Raw genomic sequence first — 27,826 nt, forward strand, 5'->3', positions numbered from 1 at the left:
AAGGAGTTGGGGAAGGAGAGGGGGGAAGGAAGGGGGAAGGAGATAGGGGGAAGGAGAGAGGGGAAGGAAGGGGGAAGGAGATAGGGGGAAGGAGAGGGGGGAAGGAAGGGGGAAGGAGCTAGGCGGGAAGGGGGGAAAGAGATGGGGGAAGGAGAGGGGGGAAGGAAGGGGGAAGGAGATAGGGGGAGGAGGGAGGGAGGGAAGGGGAAGGAGATGGGGAAGAGAGGGGGGAAGAAAGCGGGAAGGAGATAGGCGGGAATGGGGGAAAGAGTTGGGGAAGGATAGGGGGGAAGGAAGGGGGAATGAGATAGGGGGAAATGAGAGGGGAGAAGGAAGGAAGGAAAGGGGGAAGGAAGGGGGAAGGAGCTAGGGGAAGGCAATGGGGGAAAGGAGATGTGGGAACGAGAGGGGGAGGAAAGGAGACGGGGAGGAGAGGGGGGAAGGAGAGGGGTGTGTAGGAGAGGGGGTTAAGCAGAGGGTGGGAAGGAAGGGGGAAGGAGAGGGGGGAAGGAGAGGGGGAAGGAGAGGTAGGATGGAGATAGGGGCGGAGGAGAGGTAGGGAAGGAGTGTGGGGAAGGTGATGAGGAAGGAGAGGGGGAAGGAGAGGTGGGAAGGAGATTGGGAGATGGAGAGGGGGGAAGGAGATTGGGGGAAGAAGAGGGGGTGGAAGGATGTGGGTAGGACAACGTGGAAGGAGAGGGGGGAAGGAGATGGGGGAAGGAGAGGTGGGAATGAGATAGCGGGAAGGAGATGGGGGAAGGGGGTGGAAGGAAGGGGAAGGAGATGTGGGGAAGGAGAGTGGGGGAAGGAAGGGGGAAGGAGATGGGGTGAAGGAGTGGTGGGGGAAGGAAGGGGGAAGGAGATAGGGGAGGTAGGGGGGAGGAAGGGGGAAGGAGAAAGGCGGGAAGGAGAGGGGGGGAAGGAGGTGGGGAAGGAGAGGGGGGAAGGAAGGGGAACGAGATAGGGGGAAGGAAAGGGGGGAAGGAGATGGGGGAAGAAAAGGGGGGAAGGAAGCGGGAAGGAGATAGGCAGGAAGGGGGGGAAAGAGATGGGGGAAGGAGAGGGGGAATGAAGGGGGAAGGATTTAAGGGGAGGAGAGGGGGGAGGGAAGGGGGAAGGAGATGGGGCGAAGAGAGGGGGGAAGTAAGCGGGAAGGAGATAGGTGGGAAGGGGGGAAAGAGATGGGGGAAGGAGAGTGGTGAAGGAAGGGGGAAGAGATAGGGGGTAATGAGAGGGGGGAAGGAAGGAAGGAAAGGGGGGAAGGAAGGGGGAAGGTGATAGGGGGAAGGAGTGGGGGGGAAGGAGTGGGGGGGAAGGAGATGTGGGGCAGGAGAGGGGGAAGGAGAGGGGGAAGGAGAGGGGGAAGGAGATTGGGGGATGGAGAGGGGGTGGAAGGATGGGGGCAAGGAGAGTGTGGAAGGAGAGGGGGAAGGAGATGGGGGAAGGGGGAGGTGGGAATGAGATGGGGGGAAGGAGATGGGCGGAAGGGGGTGGAAGGAAGGGGGAAGGAGATGTGGGGAAGGAGAGTGGGGGAAGGAAGGGGGAAGGGGATAGGGGAAAGAGGGGGGAGGAAGGGGGAAGGAGATGGGGGAAGGAGATGGGGGGAAGGAAGGGGGAAGGAGATGGGGTGAAAGAGAGGTGGGGGAAGGAAGGGGGAAGGAAGGGGGAAGGAGATGGGGGAAGGAGAGGGGGGAAGGAAGGGGGAAGGAGATGGGGTGAAGAGAGGTGGGGAAGGAAGGGGGAAGGTGATAGGGTAAGGAGGGGGGTGGTGGGGGGGGGGGTGGGGTGGGAGGGGGGGGAGGGTGATGGGGGGGGGTGGGGGGTGGGGGGGGGGGTGTGGGGGGAGGGAGTGGGGGTGGAAGGAAGGGGGGAAGGGGAGATAGGGGTGAAAGAGATGGGGGAAAGAGAGGGGGGAAGGAGATAGGGGGAAGGAGAGGGGGGAGGGAGGGGGAGGAGATGGGGAAAGAGAGGGGGAAGGAAGTGGGAAGGAGATAGGCGGGAAGGGGGAAAGAGTTTGGGAAGGATAGGGGGAAGGAAGGGGGAATGAGATAGGGGGAAATGAGAGGGGGGACGGGAGGAAGGAAAGGGGGAAGGAAGGGGGAAGGAGCTAGGGGAAGGCAATGGGGGAAAGGAGATGTGGGAACGAGAGGGGGAGGAAAGGAGACGGGGAGGAGAGGGGGAAAGAAGAGGGGTGTGTAGGAGAGGGGGTTAAGGAGAGGGTGGGAAGGAAGGGGGAAGGAGAGGGGGGAAGGAGAGGGGGAAGGAGATGGGGAAAGGAAGGGGGAAGGAGATGGAGGAAGGAGATGGGGTGGAAGGAAGGGGGTAGGAGATGGGGGAAGGAGAGATGGGGGAAGGAGATTGAGGAAGGAAGGGGGAAGGCGATAGGGGGAAGGAGATGGGTGAAGGAAGGGGGAACGAGATGGGGGAAGAAAGGGGTAAGAAGATAGGGTGTAAGGAGATGGGGGAAGGAAGTGGGAAGGACATAGGGGAGAAGCAGATGGGGGGAAGGAAGGGGGAAGGATATAGGTGGGAAGGAGATGGGGGGAAGGAAGTGGGAAGGAGATCGGGGGAAGGAGATAGGGGGAAGGAATGGGGAAAGGAGGTGGGGGAAGGAGATAGAGACAAGGAGATAGGGGAGAAGGAGATACGGGGGAAGGAAGGGGAAGGAGATGGGGGAAGGAAGGGGGAAGGAGATAGGTGGGAAGGAGATGGGGAAGAAAGGGGGAAGGGGATGGGGAAGGAGATAGGGGAAGGAAGGGGGACGGAGATGGGGGAAGAAAGGGGGAAGGAGATGGGGAAGGAAGGGGGAAGGAGATGGGGGAAGGAAGGGGCAAGGAGATAGGGGAAGGGGATAGGTTGAAAGGAGATAGGGGTGAAGGAGATCAGAGTGGAAGGAGAAGGGGGATGGAGATGGGGGAAGGAGATGGGGGTAGAAGATGGGAGGAAGGAAGGGGGACGGAGATGGGGGAAGGGGATAGGTGGGAAGGAGATACGGGGGTAAGGAAGTGGGAAGGAGATGAGGGGAAGGAGATGAGGGGAAGGAGATGGGGAAGGAGATGGAGGGAAGGAAGGGGGAAGGAGATAGGGGGGAAGGAGATGGGGAAGGAGATGGGGGGATGGAATGGGGAAGGAGATGGGGGAAGGAAGGGGGAAGGAGATATGGGGGGCAGGAAGGGGGAAGGAGATGGGGAAAGGAAGGGGGATGGAGATGGAGGAAGGAGATGGGGTGGAAGGAAGGGGGTAGGAGATGGGGGAAGGAGAGATGGGGGAAGGAGATGGCGAAAGGAGATTGAGGACGGAAGGGAGAAGGAGATGGGGGAAAGGAGATGGGGAAGGAAGGGGGAAGGAGATAGATGGGGGGAAAGAAGGGGGAAGGAGATGGGGAAGGAGATAGGGGGAAGGAAGGGGGAAGGCGATAGGGGGAAGGAGATGGGTGAAGGAAGGGGGAACGAGATGGGGGAAGAAAGGGGTAAGAAGATAGGGTGTAAGGAGATGGGGGAAGGAAGTGGGAAGGAGATGGGGGGAAGGAAGGGGGAAGGAGATAGGTGGGAAGGAGATAGGGGAACGATGTGGGAACGAGATGGGGGGAAGGAGATTGGCGGAATAAAGTGGGATGGAGATAGGGGGTGAAAGAGATAGGGGAAGGAAGGGGGAATGAGATGGGGCAAGGAGATGGGGAGAAGGAAGGGGGAAGGAGATAGGGGGAGAAAGAGATGGAGTGAAGAAATGGGAAAGGAGATGGGGGAAGGAGATAGGGGGAAGGAGATGGGGGAAGGAGATCGGGGGAAGGAGATAGGGCTGGTAGAAAGGGGGAAGGAGATGGGGGAAGGAGATGGGGTAGCAAGGGGGAAGGAGATAGGGGAAAGAGATGGGGGCAGGAAGGGAGAAGGAGTTGGGGTAAGGAGATGGGGGAAGGAAGCGGGAAGGAGATGGGGGTAGGAGATAGGGGAAGCAGATGGGGGAGAAGGAGAAGTGGGAAGGAGATAGGGGGAAGGAGAGGGGGAAGGAAGGGGGAAGGACATGGGGGAAGGGGGTGAAGAAAGCAGGAAGGAGATAGGGGGAAGGAGAGCGGGGAAGGAGATTGGGGGAAGGAGGGAGGAAGGAGATGGGGGAAGGAGAGGGAGTGGAAGGAAGAGGGAAGGAGAGGGCGGGAAGGAGATGGTGGGAAGAACCGGTGGTAGGGAGAGAAGGGGGAGGGAAAGAGGGGAAGGAGAGAGGGGGGAAGGAGAGGGGGGAAGGAAGGGGGAAGTAGATTGGGGGAAAGGGGGGAAAGGAAGGGGGAAGGAGATGGGGAAGTAGAGGGGGAAGGAAGGGGCAAGGAGATAGTAGAGAAGGAGAGGAGGGGAAGTAAGGGGAAGGAGATAGGGGAAGGAGAGGGTGGAAAAGGAGAGGGGGCAAGGAGATGGGAGAAGGAGATGGAGGAAGGAGAGGGTGGGGTAGGAGAGGGTGGGAAGTAGATGGGGGAAGGGGAGGGGGAAGGAGATGGGGCGAAGGAGAGGTGGGGGAAGGAAGGGGGAAGGAGATGGGGGAAGGAGATGGAGGAAGGAGAGGGTGGGGTAGGAGAGGGTGGGAAGTAGATGGGGGAAGGAAGGGGGAAGGAGATGGGGGAAGGAGACGGGGGATGGTGATGGGGAAGGAGAGGAGGGGAAGGAGTGGAGGGGGGAAGGAGAGATGGGGTAAGGAGAGGGGAGGAAGGAATGGGGAAGGAAGGAGATGGGGAAGGGGGGGAAGGAAGGGGGAAGGAAGGAGATGGGGGAAGGAGAGGGGTGGGAAGGAAGGGGAAGGAAGGGGATGGGGGAAGGAGATGGGGAAGGGGGAAGGAAGGGGGAAGGAGATAGTGGAAGGAGAGAGGGGAAGGAGAGGGGTGGGAAGGAAGGGGAAGGAAGGGGATGGGGGATGATGGGGGAAGGAGATGGGGGAAGGGGGAAGGAAGGGGGAAGGAGATAGGGGGAAGTAGAGGGGGGAAGGAGAGGGGAGAAGGAGCGGTGGGGAAGGAAGGTGTAGGAAGTAGAGGGGGTGGGAAGGAGATAGGTGGGAAGGAGAGGGGGAAGGAAGGGGGAAGTAGAGAGGGAAGGAAGGTGGAAGGAGACGGGGAAGGAGAGGGGGAAGGAAGGGGGAAGGAGATGGGGGAAGGAGAGTGGGGGAAGGAAGGGAGAAGGAGATAGGGTGAAGGAGGGGGGAAGGAATTGGGAAGGAGATGGGGTGAAGGAGAGGTGGGGGAAGGAAGAGGGAAGGAGATAGGGGGAAGGAGAGGGGGGAGGAGATAGAGGGGAAGGAGAGGAGGTGATAGAAGAGGGAAGGAGATAGAGGGAAAGGAGAGGGGGGAAGGAAGGGGGAAGCAGATGCGGGGAAGGAGAGGGCGGAGTGAGAGGGAAGGAGATAGGCGGGAAGGGGGAAAAGATGGGGGAAGGAGAACGGGGAAGGAATGCGGAAGGAGATGGGGATAAGGAGAGGGGGGAAGGAAGGGGGAAGGACACAGGGAGAAGGAAGGGGGGAAATGAGAGTGGGAGGGAAGGAGATTGGGGAAGGAGAGGGGGGGCAGGAGAGTGGGATAGGAAGGAGATATGGGGAAGGAGAGGGGGAGAAGGAGAGGGTGGGAAGGAAGGGGGAAGGAGAGGGGGAAGGAGAGAGTGGGAATGAGGTAGGGGGAAGGAGACGGGGGAAGGAAGAGGGAAGGAGATAGGGGGAAGGAGTGGGGGAAGGAGTGGGGGGAAGGAGATGAGGAAGGAGAGGTGGGGAAGGAGAGTGGGGGAAGGAGATGGGGTGAAGGAGAGGTGGGGGAAGGAAGGGGGAAGGAGATAGGGGGAAGTAGGGGGGAGGAAGGGGGAAGGAGAAAGGCGGAAGGAGATGGGGAAGGAGAGGGGGGGAAGGAAGGGGGAAGGATTTAGGCGGAAGGAGATGGGGGAAGGAGTTGGGGAAGGAGAGGGGGGAAGGAAGGGGGAAGGAGATAGGGGGAAGGAGAGAGGGGGAAGGAAGGGGGAAGGAGATAGGGGGAAGGAGAGGGGGGAAGGAAGGGGGAAGGAGATAGGCGGGAAGGGGGGAAAGAGATGGGGGAAGGAGAGGGGGGAAGGAAGGGGGAAGGAGATAGGGGGAGGAGGGAGGGAGGGAAGGGGGAAGGAGATGGGGAAGAGAGGGGGGAAGAAAGCGGGAAGGAGATAGGCGGGAATGGGGGAAAGAGTTGGGGAAGGATAGGGGGGAAGGAAGGGGGAATGAGATAGGGGGAAATGAGAGGGGAGAAGGAAGGAAGGAAAGGGGGAAGGAAGGGGGAAGGAGCTAGGGGAAGGCAATGGGGGAAAGGAGATGTGGGAACGAGAGGGGGAGGAAAGGAGACGGGGAGGAGAGGGGGGAAGGAGAGGGGTGTGTAGGAGAGGGGGTTAAGCAGAGGGTGGGAAGGAAGGGGGAAGGAGAGGGGGGAAGGAGAGGGGGAAGGAGAGGTAGGATGGAGATAGGGGCGGAGGAGAGGTAGGGAAGGAGTGTGGGGAAGGTGATGAGGAAGGAGAGGGGGAAGGAGAGGTGGGAAGGAGATTGGGAGATGGAGAGGGGGGAAGGAGATTGGGGGAAGAAGAGGGGGTGGAAGGATGTGGGTAGGACAACGTGGAAGGAGAGGGGGGAAGGAGATGGGGGAAGGAGAGGTGGGAATGAGATAGCGGGAAGGAGATGGGGGAAGGGGGTGGAAGGAAGGGGAAGGAGATGTGGGGAAGGAGAGTGGGGGAAGGAAGGGGGAAGGAGATGGGGTGAAGGAGTGGTGGGGGAAGGAAGGGGGAAGGAGATAGGGGGAGGTAGGGGGGAGGAAGGGGGAAGGAGAAAGGCGGGAAGGAGAGGGGGGAAGGAGGTGGGGAAGGAGAGGGGGGAAGGAAGGGGAACGAGATAGGGGGAAGGAAAGGGGGGAAGGAGATGGGGGAAGAAAAGGGGGGAAGGAAGCGGGAAGGAGATAGGCAGGAAGGGGGGGAAAGAGATGGGGGAAGGAGAGGGGGGAATGAAGGGGGAAGGATTTAAGGGGAGGAGAGGGGGGAGGGAAGGGGGAAGGAGATGGGGCGAAGAGAGGGGGGAAGTAAGCGGGAAGGAGATAGGTGGGAAGGGGGGAAAGAGATGGGGGAAGGAGAGTGGTGAAGGAAGGGGGAAGAGATAGGGGGTAATGAGAGGGGGGAAGGAAGGAAGGAAAGGGGGGAAGGAAGGGGGAAGGTGATAGGGGGAAGGAGTGGGGGGGAAGGAGTGGGGGGGAAGGAGATGTGGGGAAGGAGAGGGGGAAGGAGAGGGGGAAGGAGAGGGGGAAGGAGATTGGGGGATGGAGAGGGGGTGGAAGGATGGGGGCAAGGAGAGTGTGGAAGGAGAGGGGGAAGGAGATGGGGGAAGGGGAGGTGGGAATGAGATGGGGGGAAGGAGATGGGCGGAAGGGGGTGGAAGGAAGGGGGAAGGAGATGTGGGGAAGGAGAGTGGGGGAAGGAAGGGGGAAGGGGATAGGGGAAAGAGGGGGGAGGAAGGGGGAAGGAGATGGGGGAAGGAGATGGGGGGAAGGAAGGGGGAAGGAGATGGGGTGAAAGAGAGGTGGGGGAAGGAAGGGGGAAGGAAGGGGGAAGGAGATGGGGGAAGGAGAGGGGGGAAGGAAGGGGGAAGGAGATGGGGTGAAAGAGAGGTGGGGGAAGGAAGGGGGAAGGAGATAGGGTAAGGAGGGGGGAGGAAGGGGGAAGGAGATGGGGGAAGGAGATGGGGGAAGGAGAGGGGGGAAGGAGATGGGGGAAGGAGAGGGGGTGGAAGGAAGGGGGAAGGAGATAGGGGTGAAAGAGATGGGGGAAAGAGAGGGGGGAAGGAGATAGGGGGAAGGAGAGGGGGGAGGGAGGGGGAGGAGATGGGGAAAGAGAGGGGGAAGGAAGTGGGAAGGAGATAGGCGGGAAGGGGGAAAGAGTTTGGGAAGGATAGGGGGAAGGAAGGGGGAATGAGATAGGGGGAAATGAGAGGGGGGACGGGAGGAAGGAAAGGGGGAAGGAAGGGGGAAGGAGCTAGGGGAAGGCAATGGGGGAAAGGAGATGTGGGAACGAGAGGGGGAGGAAAGGAGACGGGGAGGAGAGGGGGAAAGAAGAGGGGTGTGTAGGAGAGGGGGTTAAGGAGAGGGTGGGAAGGAAGGGGGAAGGAGAGGGGGGAAGGAGAGGGGGAAGGAGAGGGAGGATGGAGATAGGGGCGAAGGAGAGGTGGGGAAGGAGAGTGGGAGGGAAGGAAATAGGGGAAAGGAGAGGGGGGAAGGAGAGAGGGGTTAAGGAGAGGGGGTAAGGAGAGGGTGGGAAGGAAGGGGGAAGGAGATGGGGTGAAAGAGAGGTGGGGGAAGGAAGGGGGAAGGAGATAGGGGAAGGAGGGGGGAGGAAGGGGGAAGGAGATGGGGGAAGGAGAGGGGGGAAGGAGATGGGGGAAGGAGAGGGGTGGAAGGAAGGGGGAAGGAGATAGGTTTGAAAGAGATGGGGGAAAGAGAGGGGGGAAGGAAGGGGGAAGGAGATAGGGGGAAGGAGAGGGGGGAGGGAGGGGGGAGGAGATGGGGAAAGAGAGGGGGAAGGAAGTGGGAAGTTGATAGGCGGGAAGGGGGAAAGAGTTTGGGAACGATAGGGGGAAGGAAGGGGGAATGAGATAGGGGGAAATGAGAGGGGGGAAGGAAGGAAGGAAAGGGGGAAGGAAGGGGGAAGGAGCTAGGGGAAGGCAATGGGGGAAAGGAGATGTGGGAACGAGAGGGGGAGGAAAGGAGACGGGGAGGAGAGGGGGAAAGAAGAGGGGTGTGTAGGAGAGGGGGTTAAGGAGAGGGTGGGAAGGAAGGGGGAAGGAGAGGGGGGAAGGAGAGGGGGAAGGAGAGGTAGGATGGAGATAGGGGCGAAGGAGAGGTGGGGAAGGAGAGTGGGAGGGAAGGAAATAGGGGAAAGGAGAGGGGGGAAGGAGAGAGGGGTTAAGGAGAGGGGGTAAGGAGAGGGTGGGAAGGAAGGGGGAAGGAGAGGGGGAAGGAGAGGGTGGGATTGAAATAGGGGGAAGGAGAGGGGGGAAGGAAGGGGGAAGGAGATAGGGGAAAGGAGTAAGGGGAAGGAGGGGGTGGGAAGGAGATGGGGAAGGAGAAGTGGGAAGGAGATTGGGGGATGGAGAGGGTGGAAGGAGATGGGGTGGAAGGAAGGGGGAAGGAGATGGGGGGAAGGAAGGGGGAAGGAGATAGGGGAGAAGGAGATGGGGAAGGAGAGGGGGTGGAAGGAATGGGGAAGCAGATGGGGGAAGGAGAGATCGGAGAAGGAAGGGTGAAGGAGATGGGGGAAAGGAGATGGGGGAAGGAAGGGGGAAGGAGATAGATGGAGGGAAGGAGGGGGAAGGAGATGGGGAAGGGGAGGGGGGGAAGGAAGGGGGAAGGAGATAGGGGAGAAGGACATGGGGGAAGGAAGGGGGATGGAGATTGGGAAGGAGAGAGGGGGAAGGAAGGGGGATGGAGATGGGGAAGGAAGGGGGAAGGAAGGGGGAAGGAGATGGGCGGAAGGAGATAGGGGGAAGGAAGGGGGTAGGAGATGGGGAGAAGGAAATAGAGGGAAGGAAGGGGAAGGAGATGGGGAGAAGGAATGGGGAAGGTGATGGGGGAAGGAGAGGGGTGAAGGAAGGGGGAACGAGATTGGGGGAAGGAAGGGGGCAGGAGATGGGGGGAATGAGATGGGGGGAAGGAAGTGGGGGGATGGAAAGGGGGAAGGAGATGGGGAAGGAGATAGGGACAAGGAGATAGGGGAAAAGGATATACAGGGGAAGGAAGGGGAAGGAGATAGGGGGAAGGAGATGGGGAAGGAAGGCGGAAGGAGATAGGTGGGAAGGATATGGGGGAAGAAAGTGGGAAGGGGATAGGGGTGAAGGAGATGGGGGTAGCAGATGGGGGCAGGAAGGGGATGGAGATGGGGTGGAAGGAGATAGGGGGAAGGAGATGGGGAAGGAAGGGGCAAGTAGATGGGGGAAGGAGAGAGGTGGAAAGGAGATGGGGAAGGAAGGGGGAAGGAGTTGGGGGAAGGAGATGGGGAAGGAGATAGGGGGAAGGAGATGGAGGGAAGGAAGGGGGAAGGAGATGGGGGAAGGAAGGCGGTTGTAGATGGGGAGAAGGAGATGGGGAAGGAGGGGGGAAGGAGATGGGGGGAAGGAAGGGGAAGGAGATGGGGGGAAGGACAATCGGGTGAAGGAAGGGCCAAGGAGATGGGGAAGGAAGGGGGAAGGAGTTGGGGGAAGGAGATGGGGCGAAGAAATGGGGAAGGAGATAGGGGGAAGGAGATGGGGGAAGGTGAAAGGGGCGGTAGGAAGGGGAAAGAGATGGGGGAAGGAGATGGGGGAAGGAGATGGGGGAAGGAGATGGGAGAAGGAGATGGAGGGAAGGAAGGGGGAAGGAGATGGGGGAAGGAAGGTGGTTGGAGATGGGGGGAAGGATATAGGGAAGGAGGGGGGAAGGAGATGGGGGAACGAGATGGGGGGAAGGAGATGGGGGAAGGAAGTGGGATGGAGATAGGGAGTGAAAGAGATGGAGGAAGGAAGGTGGAATGAGATGGGGGAAGGAGATGGGGGAAGGAGATAGGGGCTGTAGAAAGTGGGAAGTAGATGGGGGAAGGAGATGGGGTAGCAAGGGGAAAGGAGATGGGGGAAAGAGATGGGGAAAGAAGGGAGAAGGAGTTGGGGGAAGGAGATGGGGGAAAGAAGGGGGAAGGAGGTGGGGAAAGAGATAGAGGGGAAGGAGATAGGGGTGAAGGAGATCGGGGTGGAAGGAGAAGTGGGAAGGAAGCGGGAAGGAGATTGGGGTAGGAGATAGGGGGAAGCAGATGGGGGGAAGGAAGGGGGAAGGAGATGGGGTGGAGGGAGATAGGGGGAAGGAGATGGGGGAAGGAAGGGGCAAGGAGATAAGGGGGAAGGAGATGGAGGGAAGGAAGGGGAAAGGTGGTGGAGTGAAGGAGATGGGGGAAGGAGATAGGGGGGAAGATTGGGGGAAGGATGGGGGAAGGAGATGGGGGAAGCAAGGGGGAAGGAGATGGGGCGAAGGAAGGGGCAAGGAGATTGTGGGGGAAGGAAGGGGGAAGGAGATAGAGGAAGAAGATGGAGGGAAGGAATGTGGATGGAGATAGGGGGAAGGAGATAGGGGGGATGGAGATAGGGGGAAGGAAGGGGTAAAGGGGATTGGGGACGAAGGAAGGAGGAAGGATATGGGAGGAAGGAGATAGGGGGAAGGAAGGGGAAGGAGATAGGGGCAAGGAGAATGGGGTGAAAGAAGGGGGAAGGAGATGGGGATGGAAGGGGGAAGGAGTTGGGGGAAGGAGATGGGGGAAGGAGATGGGGGGATGGAATGGGGAAAGAGATGGGGGAAGGAAGGGGGAAGGAGATATGGGGGGCAGGAAGGGGGAAGGAGATGGGGAAAGGAAGGGGGAAGGAGATGGAGGAAGGAGAGATGGGGGAAGGAAGGGGGAAGGAGATGGAGGAAGGAAATTGGGGAAGGAAGGGAGAAGGAGATGAGGAAAGGAGATGGGGGAAGGAAGGGGGAAGGAGATAGATAGGGGGGAAAGAAGGGGAAAGGAGATGGGGAAGGAAATAGGGGGAAGAAAGGGGTAAGAAGATAGGGGGTAAGGAGATGGGGAAGGAAGTGGGAAGGAGATAGGGGAGAAGGAGATGGGGGGAAGGAAGGGGGAAGGAGATAGGTGGGAAGGAGATGGGGGAAGGAAGTGTGAAGGAGATCGGGGAAGGAGATAGGGGGGAAGATTGGGGAAAGGAGGTGGGGGAAGGAGATAGGGACAACGAGATAGGGGAGAAGGAGATACGGGGGAAGGAAGGGGAAGGAGATGGGGAAAGGAAGGGGGAAGGAGATAGGTGGGAAGGAGTTGGGGGAAGAAAGGGGGAAGGTGATGGGGGGAAGGAGATAGGGGGAAGGAGATGGGGGAAGGAGTTGGGGGAAGGAAGGTGGAAGGAGATGGGGGAAGGAAGAGGGAAGGAGATGGGGGGATGGAGATAGGGGCGGTAGGAAGGGGGAAGGAGATGGGGAAAGTAAGGGGGAAGGAGATGGAGGAAGGAGAGATGGGGGAAGGAAGGGGGAAGGAGATGGAGGAAGGAAATTGGGGAAGGAAGGGAGAAGGAGATGGGGAAAAGAGATGGGGGAAGGAAGGGGGAAGGAGATAGATAGGGGGGAAAGAAGGGGAAAGGAGATGGGGAAGGAAATAGGGGGAAGAAAGGGGTAAGAAGATAGGGGGTAAGGAGATGGGGAAGGAAGTGGGAAGGAGATGGGGAGAAGGAGATGGGGGAAGGAAGGGGGAAGGAGATAGGTGGGAAGGAGATGGGGGAAGGAAGTGGGAAGGAGATCGGGGAAGGAGATAGGGGGGAAGGAATGGGAAAGGAGGTGGGGGAAGGAGATAGGGACAAGGAGATAGGGGAGAAGGAGATACGGGGGAAGGAAGGGGAAGGAGATTGGGGGAAGGAGATGGGGAAAGGAAGGGGGAAGGAGATAGGTGGGAAGGAGATGGGGGAAGAAAGGGGGAAGGTGATGGGGGAAGGAGATAGGGGGAAGGAAGGGGGAAGGAGATGGGGGAAGGAGTTGGGGGAAGGAAGGGGGAAGGAGATGGGGGAAGGAAGAGGGAAGGAGATGGGGGGATGGAGATGGGGCGGTAGGATGGGGGAAGGAGATGGGGGGAAGGAGATGGGGGTAGCAAAGGGGAAGGAGATAGGGGAAAAGAGATGGGGGTAGGAAGGGAGAAAGATATGGGGGAAGGAGATGGGGAAGGAAGGGGCAAGGAGATGGGGGGAAGGGGATAGATGGGAAGGAGATAGGGGTGAAGGAGATCGGGGTGGAAGGAGAAGGGGGATGGAGATGGGGGAATGAGATGGGGGTAGAAGATGGGAGGAAGGAAGGGGGAAGGAGATGGGGCGGAGGGAGATGGGGGAAGGAGATGGGGGAAGGCAGAGGCAAGGAGATGGGGGAAGGGGATATGTGGGAAGGAGATACGGGGGTAAGGAAGTGGGAAGGAGATGAGGGGAAAGAGATGAGGGGAAGGAGTTGGGGAAGGAGATAGGGGGAAGCAGATGGGGGAAGGAGATGGGGGGTAGGAGATGGGGGGAAGGATGGGTGAAGGAAGGGGGTAGGAGATGGAGGAAGGAAGGTGGATGGAGATATGGGGGGAAGGAAGGAGGAAGGAGATGGGGGAAGGAGATAGGCGGAAGGAGCTGGGGGAAGGAAGGGGGAAGGAGATAGGTGGGAAGGAGATGGGGGAAGAAAGGGGGAAGGGGATGGGGAGAAGGAGATAGCGGGAAGGAAGGGGGAAGGAGATAGGGGAAGGAGATGGGAGAAGGAAGGGGGAAGGAGATGGGGGAAGGAAGGGGGAAGGAGATGGAGTGTAAGAGATGGGGGGAAGAAATGGGGAAGGAGATGGGGGAAGGAGATAGCGGCGGTAGGAAGGGGGAAGGAGATGGGGGGAAGGAGATAGGGGAAACAGATAGGGGAAGGAAGGGAGAACGAGATGGGGGAAGGAGATGGGGGAAGGAAGGGGGAAGGAGATGTCGGAAGGAGATCGAGGGGAAGGAGATAGGGGTGAAGGAGATCGGGGTGGAAGGAGAAGGGGGAAGGAAGGGGGATGGAGATAGGTGGGAAGGAGTTGGGGGAAGGAAGGGGGAAGGAGATGGGGGAAGGAGATGGGGGAAGGAAGGGGGAAGTAGAAAGGGGGAAGGAGATGGGGAAGGAAGGGGGATTGAAATGGGGGAAGGAGATGGGGGAAGGAAGGTTGAAGGAGATAGAGTTGAAAGAGATGGGGGAAGAAATGGGGAAGGAGATTGGGGGAAGGAGATGGGGGAATGAGATAGGTGCGGAAGGAAGGGGGAAGGAGATGGGAGAAGGAGATGGGGAAGGAGATAGAGGGGAAGGAGATAGTGGTGAAGGAGATCGGGGGGAAGGAGTAGGGGGAAGGAAGGGGAAGGAGATAGGGGCAAGGAGAATGGGGTGAAAGAAGGGGGAAGGAGATGGGGATGGAAGGGGGAAGGAGTTGGGGGAAGGAGATGGGGGAATGAGATGGGGGGATGGAATGGGGAAAGAGATGGGGGAAGGAAGGGGGAAGGAGATATGGGGGGCAGGAAGGGGGAAGGAGATGGGGAAAGGAAGGGGGAAGGAGATGGAGGAAGGAGAGATGGGGGAAGGAAGGGGGAAGGAGATGGAGGAAGGAAATTGGGGAAGGAAGGGAGAAGGAGATGAGGAAAGGAGATGGGGGAAGGAAGGGGGAAGGAGATAGATAGGGGGGAAAGAAGGGGAAAGGAGATGGGGAAGGAAATAGGGGGAAGAAAGGGGTAAGAAGATAGGGGGTAAGGAGATGGGGAAGGAAGTGGGAAGGAGATAGGGGAGAAGGAGATGGGGGGAAGGAAGGGGGAAGGAGATAGGTGGGAAGGAGATGGGGGAAGGAAGTGTGAAGGAGATCGGGGAAGGAGATAGGGGGGAAGATTGGGGAAAGGAGGTGGGGGAAGGAGATAGGGACAAGGAGATAGGGGAGAAGGAGATACGGGGGAAGGAAGGGGAAGGAGATGGGGAAAGGAAGGGGGAAGGAGATAGGTGGGAAGGAGATGGGGGAAGAAAGGGGGAAGGTGATGGGGGGAAGGAGATAGGGGGAAGGAGATGGGGGAAGGAGTTGGGGGAAGGAAGGTGGAAGGAGATGGGGGAAGGAAGAGGGAAGGAGATGGGGGGATGGAGATAGGGGCGGTAGGAAGGGGGAAGGAGATGGGGAAAGTAAGGGGGAAGGAGATGGAGGAAGGAGAGATGGGGGAAGGAAGGGGGAAGGAGATGGAGGAAGGAAATTGGGGAAGGAAGGGAGAAGGAGATGGGGAAAAGAGATGGGGGAAGGAAGGGGGAAGGAGATAGATAGGGGGGAAAGAAGGGGAAAGGAGATGGGGAAGGAAATAGGGGGAAGAAAGGGGTAAGAAGATAGGGGGTAAGGAGATGGGGAAGGAAGTGGGAAGGAGATAGGGGAGAAGGAGATGGGGGAAGGAAGGGGGAAGGAGATAGGTGGGAAGGAGATGGGGGAAGGAAGTGGGAAGGAGATCGGGGAAGGAGATAGGGGGGAAGGAATGGGAAAGGAGGTGGGGGAAGGAGATAGGGACAAGGAGATGGGGAGAAGGAGATACGGGGGAAGGAAGGGGAAGGAGATTGGGGGAAGGAGATGGGGAAAGGAAGGGGGAAGGAGATAGGTGGGAAGGAGATGGGGGAAGAAAGGGGGAAGGTGATGGGGGGAAGGAGATAGGGGGAAGGAAGGGGGAAGGAGATGGGGGAAGGAGTTGGGGGAAGGAAGGGGGAAGGAGATGGGGGAAGGAAGAGGGAAGGAGATGGGGGGATGGAGATAGGGGCGGTAGGAAGGGGGAAGGAGATGGGGGAAGGAGATGGGGGTAGCAAAGGGGAAGGAGATAGGGGAAAAGAGATGGGGGTAGGAAGGGAGAAAGATATGGGGGAAGGAGATGGGGGAAGGAAGGGGCAAGGAGATGGGGGGAAGGGGATAGGTGGGAAGGAGATAGGGGTGAAGGAGATCGGGGTGGAAGGAGAAGGGGGATGGAGATGGGGGAATGAGATGGGGGTAGACGATGGGAGGAAGGAAGGGGGAAGGAGATGGGGCGGAGGGAGATGGGGGAAGGAGATGGGGGAAGGCAGAGGCAAGGAGATGGGGGAAGGGGATATGTGGGAAGGAGATACGGGGGTAAGGAAGTGGGAAGGAGATGAGGGGAAAGAGATGAGGGGAAGGAGTTGGGGAAGGAGATAGGGGGAAGCAGATGGGGGAAGGAGATGGGGGTAGGAGATGGGGGGAAGGATGGGTGAAGGAAGGGGGTAGGAGATGGAGGAAGGAAGGTGGATGGAGATATGGGGGGAAGGAAGGAGGAAGGAGATGGGGAAGGAGATAGGGGGAAGGAGCTGGGGGAAGGAGATAGGCGGAAGGAGCTGGGGGAAGGAAGGGGGAAGGAGATAGGTGGGAAGGAGATGGGGGAAGAAAGGGGGAAGGGGATGGGGAGAAGGAGATAGCGGGAAGGAAGGGGGAAGGAGATAGGGGAAGGAGATGGGAGAAGGAAGGGGGAAGGAGATGGGGGAAGGAAGGGGGAAGGAGATGGAGTGTAAGAGATGGGGGGAAGAAATGGGGAAGGAGATGGGGGAAGGAGATAGCTGCGGTAGGAAGGGGGAAGGAGATGGGGGGAAGGAGATAGGGGAAACAGATAGGGGAAGGAAGGGAGAACGAGATGGGGGAAGGAGATGGGGGAAGGAAGGGGGAAGGAGATGTCGGAAGGAGATCGAGGGGAAGGAGATAGGGGTGAAGGAGATCGGGGTGGAAGGAGAAGGGGGAAGGAAGGGGGATGGAGATAGGTGGGAAGGAGTTGGGGGAAGGAAGGGGGAAGGAGATGGGGGAAGGAGATGGGGGAAGGAAGGGGGAAGTAGAAAGGGGAAGGAGATGGGGAAGGAAGGGGGATTGAAATGGGGGAAGGAGATGGGGGAAGGAAGGTTGAAGGAGATAGAGTTGAAAGAGATGGGGGAAGAAATGGGGAAGGAGATTGGGGGAAGGAGATGGGGGAATGAGATAGGTGCGGAAGGAAGGGGGAAGAGATGGGGAAGGAGATGGGGAAGGAGATAGAGGGGAAGGAGATAGTGGTGAAGGAGATCGGGGGGAAGGAGTAGGGGGAAGGAAGGGTGAATGAGATGGGCAAGGAGATAGGGGAAGCAGATAGGGAGGAAGGAGATGGGGGAAGAGGATGGGGTGGAGGGAAATAGGGGTAAAGAGATGGGGAACAAATGGGGAAGGAGATAGGTGGGAAGGAGATACGGGGGGAAGGAAGGAGTAAGGAGATGGGGGGAAGGAGATGGGGAGAAGGAGATGGGGGAAGGAGATGGGGGAAGGAGATGGGGCAAGGGGATGGGGAGAAGGAGATATGGGGGAAGGAAGGGGAAAGAGATATTGGAAGGAGATGGGGAAGGAAGGGGAAGGAGATGGGTAAACGATGGGGGAAGGAGATGGGGGGAAGGAGATTGGGGGAAGGAAGGGGAATGAGATGGGGGGAAGGAGATGGGGAAGGAAGGGGAAGGAGAAAGGGGTGAAAGAGATGGGGGGAAGAAATGGGGAAGGAGATGGGGAAAGAGATGCGGGAAGGAAGGGAGACGGAGATGTGGGAAGGAAATGGGGGAAGATAGGGGGAAGGAGATGGGGGTAGGAGATTGAGGGGAAGGAGTTAGGGGTGAAGGAGATCGGGGTGGAAGGAGACACGGGGGGAAGTAAGGGGGGAGGAGATGAGGGGAAGGAGATGGGGGAAGGAGATAGGAGGAAGAAAGGGGGAAGGATGGGGGAAGGAGATGGGGGCAAAGGAAGGGGCAAGGAGATTGTGGGGGAATGAAGGGGGAAGGAGATAGGGGGAAGGAGATGTGGGGAAGGAAGGTGGATGGAGATAGGGGGAAGGAGATGGGGGAAGGAGGGGGAAGGAGATGGGGGAAGGAAGGTGGATGGAGATAGGGGGAAGGAGATGGGGGAAGGAGGGGGAAGGAGATGGGGGAAGGAAGGGGAAGGAAATGGGGGAAGGAGATGGGAGGAAGGAAGGGGGAAGGAGATGGTGGAAGGAGATAGAGGGGAAGGAGATAGGGGTGAAGGAGATCGGGGGGAAGCAGAGAGGGAGGAAGGAAGGGTGTAGGAGATGGGGTGGAGGGAAATAGCGGGAAAGAGATGGGGGAACGAAGGGGGAAGGAGATAGGTGTGAAGGAGATAAGGAGGAAGGAAGGGGAAGGAGATGGGGGGAAGGAGATGGGGGAAGGAAGTGGGAAGGAGATAGGGGGAAGGAGATGGGGGAAGGAAGGGGAAGGAGATGGGGAGAAGGAGAATGGGGTGAAGGAAGGGGGAAGGAGATTGGGAAGGAAGGGGAAGGAGATGGGGGGCAAGGAAGGGGGAAGGAGATGGGGGAAGGAGATGGGGATGGAAGGGGGAAGGAGATGGGGCAAGGAAGGGGAAGGAAATATGGGGGAAGGAAGTGGGAAGGAGATGGGGGATGGAGATAGGGGGAAGGAAGGGGGAAGCAGTTAGGGGGTGAAGGAGATAGGGGAGCAAGGAGATATGGGGGGGAGATGTTGGGAAGTTAGTGGGAAGGAGATGGGGGGGAATAAGATGTGGGGGAAGGAAGTGATACCCCATGGGAACAAAGGGGAAAATCTCCAGTTAGATATGTTTTATATTTTTTTTACTTAGAAATAGTTTTTTTATTATACTGTTGGGAGTGTATTAGAGAGCCTTTATTTTTCTGAATTTTATATACTCTATGCTCGGGATGTTCTGGATAGGGTTTCCCCTCCCGAGGGGTCTCGTATTTGCCCGGACGATTATGGTTGATCAGTCGGTTATGTGGTGCACCTGGAATGTCGAGGGGAGTAATTCGCCAGTCAAAAGGAAGAAAATATTATCAAATCTGAAGAAAGAAAGAGTTGATATTGCTCTCCTACAGAAGACACACCTGTCGGATAAAGAACACTTGAAATTACGACAGGGTGGATCTTATCAGGCCTTTTTTTCTTCTTTTAGCTCAAAAAGCAGGGGAGTTGTTATTCTTGTTCGAAAGAACTTCCCTTTCAAAATTCTAAATCACATAAAAGACGAATCTGGACGATATATTTTGATTAAAGCCCTCATAAATGGAGAGGAATATGGGATTTTAAATTTGTACTGCACCCCCCCCCCACCCCCATTCTGGCACACCCCTTCAAATTTATAATGGAAGCCTTTTCAAAATTGATGGCTTTTGGTGCCCGTCATACAATTATATGGGGAGACTTTTTTTGTATTATGGATACAGAAATAGATAGGATTCCCAAGAGTACTGCAAAAGTATCTCCCAGATCTAGACAATTGGTGGATCTGAACAAAGAATTAGGATTAGGAGATGATACGAAGATAGGTGGAGTTCTGGACAGTGAGGAGGGCATTTGTCGTTTGCAAAGGGACTTAGATATGATGCAGAGCTGGGCTGAGGAGTGGCAGATGGAGTTCAACCCTGCCAAGTGTGAGGTTGTCCATTTTGGAAGAACAAATAAGAATGCGGAATACAGGGTTAATGGTAGGGTTCTTGGTCAGGTGGAGGAACAGAGGGATCTTGGGGTCTATGTACATAGATCTTTGAAGGTTGCCACTCAGGTGGATAGAGTTTGTAAGAAGGCCTATGGAGTATTATCGTTCATTAGCAGAGGGATTGAATTCAAGAGTCGTGAAGTGATGTTACAGCTGTACAGGACTTTGGTTAGGCCACAGTTGGAGTACTGTGTGCTATTCTGGTCGCCTCACTTTAGGAAAGATGTGGAAGCTTTGGAGAGGGTGCAGAGAAGATTTACCAGGATGTTGCCTGGAATGGAGAGTAGGTCATACGAGGATAGGTTGAGAGTTCTCGGCCTTTTCTCGTTGGAACGGCGAAGGATGAGGGGTGACTTGATAGAAGTTTAGAAGATGATCAGAGGAATAGATAGAGTAGACAGTCAGAAACTTTTTCCCCGGGTACAACAGAGTGTTACAAGAGGACATAAATTTAAGGTGAAGGGTGGAAGGTATAGGGGAGATGTCAGGGGTGGGTTCTTTACCCAGAGAGTGGTGGGGGCATGGAATGCGCTGCCCATGGGAGTGGTAGAGTCAGAACCATTGGCGACCTTTAAGCGGCATTTGGATAGGTACATGGATGGATGCTTAATCTAGGTTAGAAGTTCGGCACAACATCGTGGGCTGAAGGGCCTGTTCTGTGCTGTATTGTTCTATGTTCTATGTTCTATGTAGATGTATGGAGATGTTTTCATCCACAGGGCAGAGATTTTTCTTTCTACTCCAATCCACATAAATGTCATACCAGAATTGATATGTATTTTGCCCCCTCAATTTTTTAAAATTCCATATCATCCTGTAAAATAGGTAGTATAGCAATTTCCGACCACGCTGCTGTATATATGGAAACTAAGGCGAGGAACAATGGGACATCCTCTCGCCATTGGCGTATGGACCCCTTCCTAATGAAAGACAGAAAATTTGTAAAGTACTTCTCTCAAGGATTTAAAACATTTAAGAAATTAATTCAGGTATGGCTAGCAACCCATCAATGATGTGGGAGACCATCAAAGCTTACACGCGAGGTTTGATCATCTCCTACTCAGCGACCCAGAAAAAAATTTAAGGGAGACCAACAGCATCTGCTCGAAGCTCACTTAAAAGCAGCTGAAACAGCAAATACTGATAGACCTTCTATTATTAAATTGTAAAGGATTACGGCTCTTAGGACAGCTTTAAACACGACGCTTACTCAAATGGCTAAGAGGGAAATATTATTTGCAAAACAAAGGTTATATGAATATGGCGACAAACCAGGTAGATACTTAGCATTTCTCACAAAGGAAAAAAAGGCGCCTCAGTCTATTACATCTATCAAGGAAAGTACAGGAATTTTGACTCATGATCATAAAAAGATTAATGTGATCTTTAGAGAATTTTATTCTGAGTTATATAACTCGCAGGATTGTGAAGATAGAACTAGGAGGATGCAGTCATTTTTTAAAAATTTGACCTTTCTGGGCCTAACTCCGGAAGAGGTATCAGTCCGAAATGCTCCTCAAACAGTCCAAGAAATACTTAATGCAATTAGGCAATTTCAGAGCAGTAAAGCACCGGCCCAGATTGTTTTCAAGCTGATTTCTATAAAGAATTTACAGAAATATTGGCTGGTCCACTTATGGACATGTATAATATATTTAACCAGGAGATTTTAAATCTACTCAGTTTAGGTCACTGACTCCGTGTTGGCTGGTTAAATATATATGACCAGGAGATTTACACTTTCCTCAGTTTAGGGCACTGACTCTGTGCTGGCTGGTTAAATATATATAACCAGGAGATTTACACTCTCCTCTGTTTAGGGCACTGACTCTGTGCTGGCTGGTAAAATATATATAACCAGTAGATTTACACTCTCCTCAGTTTAGGGCACTGACTCTGTGCTGGCTAGTTAAATACATATAAGCACGTATTTTACACTCTCTTCAGTTTAGGGCACTGACTCTGTGCCGGCTGTTAAAATATATATATAACCAGGAGATTTACATTCACCTCAGTTTAGAGCAATGACTCTCTGCTGGCTGGTTAAACAAATACATAACCAGGAGATTTACACTCTCTTCAGTCAAGGGCACTGAGTCTGTGCTGGCTGGTTAAATGTATATAACCAGGTGATTTACACTCTCCTAAGTTTTGGGCACTGACACTGCAATTTCTGGTTACATATATATAACACGGAGATTTACACTCTCCTCAGTTTAGGGCACTGAGTCTGTGCTAGATATTTAAATATATATAACCAGGAGATATACACTCTCCTCAGTTTAAGGCAATGACTCAGTGCTGGCTGGTTAAATGTGTATAACCACGACATTTACACTCTACTCAGTTTAGGGCACTGAATCTGTGCTGGTCGGTTAAATATAGAAAACCAGGAGCTTTACACTCTCCTCAGTTTTGGGCACTAACTCTATGCTGGCTGTTTAAATATATATATAACCAGGAGATTTACACTCTCCTCAGTTTAGTGCAATGACTCTGCTGGCTGGTTAAACGTATATAACCAGGAGATATAAACTCTCCTCAGTTTAGGGCAATGACTCTGTGCTGGCCGGTTAAATATATATAACCAGGAGATTTACACTCTCCTCAGTTTAGGGCAGAGTCTGTCCTGGCTGGTTGACGATAAAAAACCAGAAGATTTACACTCTCCTCAGTTTAGGGCACTGAATCTGTGCTGGCTGGTTAAATATATATAACCATGAGAATTACACTCTCCTCAGATTAGGGCACTGACTCTGTGCTGGTTGGTCGAATATATATAACCTGGAGATTTACACTCTCCTCAGTTTAGGGCACTGGGTCTGTGCTGGCTTTTTAAATATATATAACCAGGCGATTTAAACTCTCCTCAGTTTCAGGCACTGGATCTGTGTTGGCCGGTTAAATATATATAACCAGGAGATTTACACTCTCCTCAGTTTAGGGCACTGACTCTGTGCTGGCTGGTTGAATATATCTAGCCAGGAGACTTACACTAACCTCAGTTTAGGGCACTGACTCTAAGCTGGCTGGTAAAATTTGTATAACTCGGAGATTTACACTCTCCTAAGTTGAGGGCACTGACTCTGTACTGGCTGTTAAAATATATACAACCAGGAGATTTACACTCTCCTTCGTTTAGAGCACTGACTCTGTGCTGGCTTGTTAAATATATGTAACCAGGAGATATAAACTCTCCTCAGTTTAGAGCAATGACTCTGTGCTGGCTGTTAAAATATATATAACCAGGAGAATTACACTCTCCTCAGTTTAGAGCAATGACTCTGTGCTGGCTGTTAAAATATATATAACCAGGAGATTTACACTCTCCTCAGTTTAGGGCAATGACTCTGTGCTGGCTGGTTCAATATATATAACCAGGAGATTTAAACTGACCTCAGTTTAGGGCACTTACGCCGTGTTGGCTGTTTAAATATATATAACCAGGAAATTTACACTCTCCACAGCTTAGGGCAATGACTCTGTGCTGGCTGTTTCAATATTTTTAACCAGGAGATTTACACTCTCCACAGTTTAGAGCAATGACTCTGCTGGCTGGTTAAATAAATACATAACCAGAAGATTTACACTCTCCTCAGTTTAGGTCACTGAATCTGTTCTGGCTAGTTAAATATATATAACCAGGAGAATTACACTCTCCTCAGTTTAGGGCACTGACTCTGTGCTAGTTGGTTGAATATATCTAGCCGGGAGACTTGCACTCCCCTCAGTTTCGGGCACTGACTCTAAGCTGACTGGTTAAATACATATAACCCGGAGATTTACACTCTCCTAAGTTTCGGGCACTGACTCTGTGCTGGCCTGTTAAAATATATATAACCAGGAGATTTACACTCTCCTTAGTTTAGAGCACTAAATCTGTGCTGGCTGGTTGAATATATCTGGCCGGGAGACTTACACTAAACTCATTTTAGGGGACTGACTCTAATCTGGCTGGTCAAATATGTATAACCCAGAGATTTACACTCTCCTAACTTGAGGGCACTGATTCTGTGCTGGCTGTTAAAATATATCTGACCAGGAGATTTACACTCTCCTTCGTTTAGAGCACTGACTCTGTGCTGGCTTTTTAAATATATATAACCTGGAGATTTGCATTCTCCTCAGTTTAGGGCAATGACTCTGTGCTGGCTGGTTAAATATATATAACCAGAAGATTTTCACTCTCCTCAGTTTAGGGCAATGACTCTGTGCTGGCTCGTTCAATATATATAACCAGGAGATTTATACTGACCTCAGTTTAGGGCACTTACGCCGTGCTGGTTGTTTAAATATATATAACCAGGAAATTTATACTCTCCACACTTTAGGGCAATGACTCTGTGCTGGCTGTTTCAATATATATAAACAGGGAATTTGCCATCTCCTCAGTTTAGGGCACTGACTCTGTGTTGGCTGGTTAAATATATATATATATATATATATAAAACCAGGAGATTTACCCTCTCCTCAGTTTGGGGTTCTGACTTTGTGCTGGCTCGTTAAATATATATGACCAGGAATTTTACTCTCTCCTCAGTTTAGGGCACTGACTCTGTGCTGGCTGGTTGAATATATATAACCAGGAGATTTACTCTCTCCTCAGTTTAGGGCACTGAGTCTGTGCTGGCAGGTTAAATATATATAACCAGGAGATTTACCCTCTCCTCAATTTAGGGCATTGATTTTGTGCTGGCTGGTTAAATATATATGACCAGATGATTTACGCTCTTCTCAATTTCGTGCAATGACTCAGTGCTGGCTGGTTAAATGTATATAACCAGGAGATTTACACTCTCCTTCGTTTACAGGACTGACTCTGTGCTGGCTTGTTAAATATATATACCCACGAGTTTGACACTCTCCACAGTTTAGAGCAATGACTCTGTGCTGGCTGGTTAAATAAATACATAACCAGGAGATTTACACTCTCTTCAGTTTAGGGCACTGAGTCTGTGCCGGCTGGTTAAATGTATATAACCAGGAGATTTACACTCTCCTCAGTTTAGGGCACAGACTCTGCGCTGGCTGTTTAAATATATATAACCAGGAGATTTACACTCTCCTCAGTTTAGGGCAATGACTCTGCGCTGGCTGTTTAAATATATATAACCAGGAGATTTACACTCTCCTCAGTTTAGGGCAATGACTCTGTGCTGGCTGGTTAAATATATATAACCATGAGATTTAAACTCTCAGTTTAGGGCACTGACTCTGTGCTGGCTGGTTGAATATGTCTAGCCGGGAGGCTTACACTAACCTCAGTTTAGGGCACTGACTCTAAGCTGGCTCGTCAAATATGTATAACCCGGAGATTTACACTCTCCTAAGTTGAGGGCACTGACTCTGTGCTGGCTGTTAAAATATATATAACCAGGAGATTTACACTCTCCTTCGTTTACAGGACTGACTCTGTGCTGGCTTGTTAAATATATATATCCACGAGTTTTACACTCTCCACAGTTTAGAGCAATGACTCTGTGCTGGCTGGTTAAATAAATACATACCAGGAGATTTACACTCTCTTCAGTTTAGGGCACTGACTCTGCGCTGTCTGGTTAAATATATATAACCAGGAGATTTACACTCTTCTCAGTTTAAGGCAATGACTCTGTGCTGGCTGTTTAAGTATATATAACCAGGAGATTTACACTCTCCTCAGTTTATGGCACTGAATCTGTGCTGGCTGGTTAAAATTATATAACCAGGAGATTTACACTCTCCTCAGTTTAGCACACTGTGTCTGTGCTGGCTGGTCAAATATATATAACTAGGAGATTTACACTCTCCGCAGTTTAGGGCACTGAGTCTGTGCTGGCTGGTTGAATATATATATAACCAGGAGATTTACCCTCACCACAGTTGAAGGCATTGAATCTGTGCTGGCTGGTTAAACATATATAACCAGGAGATTTACACTCTCCTCAGTTTAGGGCAATGACTCCATGCTGTCTGGTTAAATATATATAACCAGGAGATATACCCTCTACTCAGTATAGGGCACTGACTCTGCACTGTCCGGTTAAATATATATAACCAGGAGATTTACGCGCTCCTCAGTTTAGAGCAATGACTCTGTGCTGGCTTTTTAAATTTTTATAACCAGGAGATTTACACTCTCGTCAGTTTAGAGCAATGACTCTGTGCTGGCTGATTAAATAAGTACATAACAAGGAGATTTGCACTCTCTTCAGTTTAGGGCACTGACTCTGCCCTGTCTGGTAAAATATATATAACCAGGAGATTTACACTCTCCTCAGTTTATGGCACTGAATCTGTGCTGGCTGGTTAAATATATATAACCAGAAGGTTTACACTCTCCTCACTTTCGGCCACTCACTCTGTGCTGGCTGGTTGAATATATCTAGACAGGAGACTTACACTATCCTCAGTTTAGTTCACTGCCGCTAAGCTGGCTGGTTAAATATATATATATAAAACCAGGAGATTTATACTCTCCTAAGTTTAGGGCAATGACTCTGTGCTGTCTGTTAAAATATATATAACCAGGAGATTTACACTCTCCTAAGTTTAGGACAATGACTCTGTGCTGTCTGTTAAAATATATATAACCAGGAGATTTATACTCTCCTCAGTTTCGTGCACAGACTCTGCTGGCTGGTTGAATATATATAGTCAGGAGATTTACACTCTCCTCAGTTTAGGGCACTGACTCTCTGCTGGCTGCTTAAATGTAAATATAACCAGGTGATTTACACTCTACTCAGTTTAGGGCACTGACTCTGTGTTGTCTGGTTAAATATATATAACCAGGAGATTTGCACTCTACTCCGTTTAGGGCACTGACTCTGTGTTGTCTGGTTAAATATATATAACCAGGAGATTTACACTCTCCTCAGTTTAGATCAATGACTCTGTGCTGGCTGTTTAAATATAGATATAACCAGGAGATTTCCCCTCTCCTCAGTTTAGGGCAATGACTCTGTGCTGGCTGGTCAAATATATATAACCTGGAGATTTGCAATCTCCTCAGTTTAGGGCACTGAGTTTGTGCTGGCTCATAAAATACATGTAACCAGTTGATTTACACTGTCCTCAGTTTAGGGCAATAATTCCGTGCTGTCTGGTTAAATATATATAAAGAGAAGATTTACAGTCTCCTCAGTTTAGGGCACTGAGTCTGCGCTGGTTGGTTAAATATCTATAACCAGGAGATTTACACTCTCCGCAGTTTAGGGCAATGACTCTATGCTGGCTGGTTAAATATATATATAACCAGGAGATTTACATTCTCCTCAGTTTAGGGCACTGACTCTGTGCGGGCGGGTAAATTATATATACCAAGGAGATTTACACTCTCTTCAGTTTAGGGCACTTACACTGTGCTGGCTGGTTAAATAAACACATAACCAGGAGATTTACCTTCTCTTTACTTTCGGGCACTGAATCTGTGCTGGCTGGTTAAATGTATATAACCAGAAGATTTACACTCTCCTAAGTTTCAGGCACTGACTCTGCGCTGGCTGTTTATATATATATATATATATATAAAACCAGTATATTTATACTCTCCTCAGTTTAGGGCACTGAGTTTGCGCCTGCTGGTTAAATATATATAACCGGGAGATTTACACTCTCCTAAGTTCAGGGCACTGACTCTGCGTTGGCTTGTTAAATATATATAACCAGGAGATTTACACTCTCCTCAGTTTATGGCACTGAATCTGTGCTGGCTGGTTAAATATATATAACCAGGAGATTTACACTCTCCTTAGTTTAGCGCACTGTGTCTGTGCCGGCTGGTCAAATATATATAACTAGGAGATTTACACTCTCGCATTTTAGGGCACTGAGTCTGTGCTGGCTGGTTGAATATATATATAACCAACCACAGTTGAAGGCATTGAATCTGTGCTGGCTGGTTAAACATATATAACCAGGAGATTTCCCCTCTCCTCAGTTTAGGGCACTGAGTCTGTGCTGGCTAGTTAAATATATATAACCACTAGTTTTACACTCTCCTCAGTTTAGGGCACTGACTCTGTGCTGGCTGGTTAAATATGTGTATATAACCAGGAGATTTCCCCTCTCCTCAGTTTAGGGCACTGAGTCTGTGCTGGCTAGTTAAATATATATAACCACTAGTTTTACACTCTCCTTAGTTCAGGGTAATGACTCTGTGTTGGCTGATTCAATATATATAACCAGGGGATTTGCACTCTCCTCAGTTTAGATCACTAGCTCTGTACTGGCTGGTTAAATATATATAACCAGGAGATTTACACTCCCCTCAGTTCAGGGCACTGACTCTGCTGGCTGGTTGAATATATATCGCCAAGAGATTTACTCTCTCCTCAGTTTGGGGCACTGACTCTGCTGGCTGGTTCAATATCTTTAGCCTGGAGGTTTACACTCTACTCAGTTTAGGGCATTGACTCTGTGCTGGCTGGTTTAATATATATTTAACCAGGAGATTTAAAGTCTGCTCTGTTAAGGGCACTAAGTCTGTGCTGGCTTGTTAAATATATATAACCAGGAGATTTACACTCTACTCAGTTTAGGGCACTGACTCCATGCTGGTTGTTTAAACATATATAACCAGGCGATTTACACTGTTCTCAGTGTAGGGTACTGACTCTGTGCTGGCTGGACAAATATATATAATGAGGAGATTTATCCTTACTCAGTCCAGGGCACATGATCTGTGCTGGCTCTTTAAATTTATATAACCAGGATATTTACATTCTCCGCAGTTTAGGACAATGTCTCTGTGCAGGCTGGTTAAATATATATTCAAC

Source organism: Chiloscyllium punctatum, chromosome 13 (assembly GCF_047496795.1).
Source record: "Chiloscyllium punctatum isolate Juve2018m chromosome 13, sChiPun1.3, whole genome shotgun sequence".
Classification (NCBI taxonomy): domain Eukaryota; kingdom Metazoa; phylum Chordata; class Chondrichthyes; order Orectolobiformes; family Hemiscylliidae; genus Chiloscyllium; species Chiloscyllium punctatum.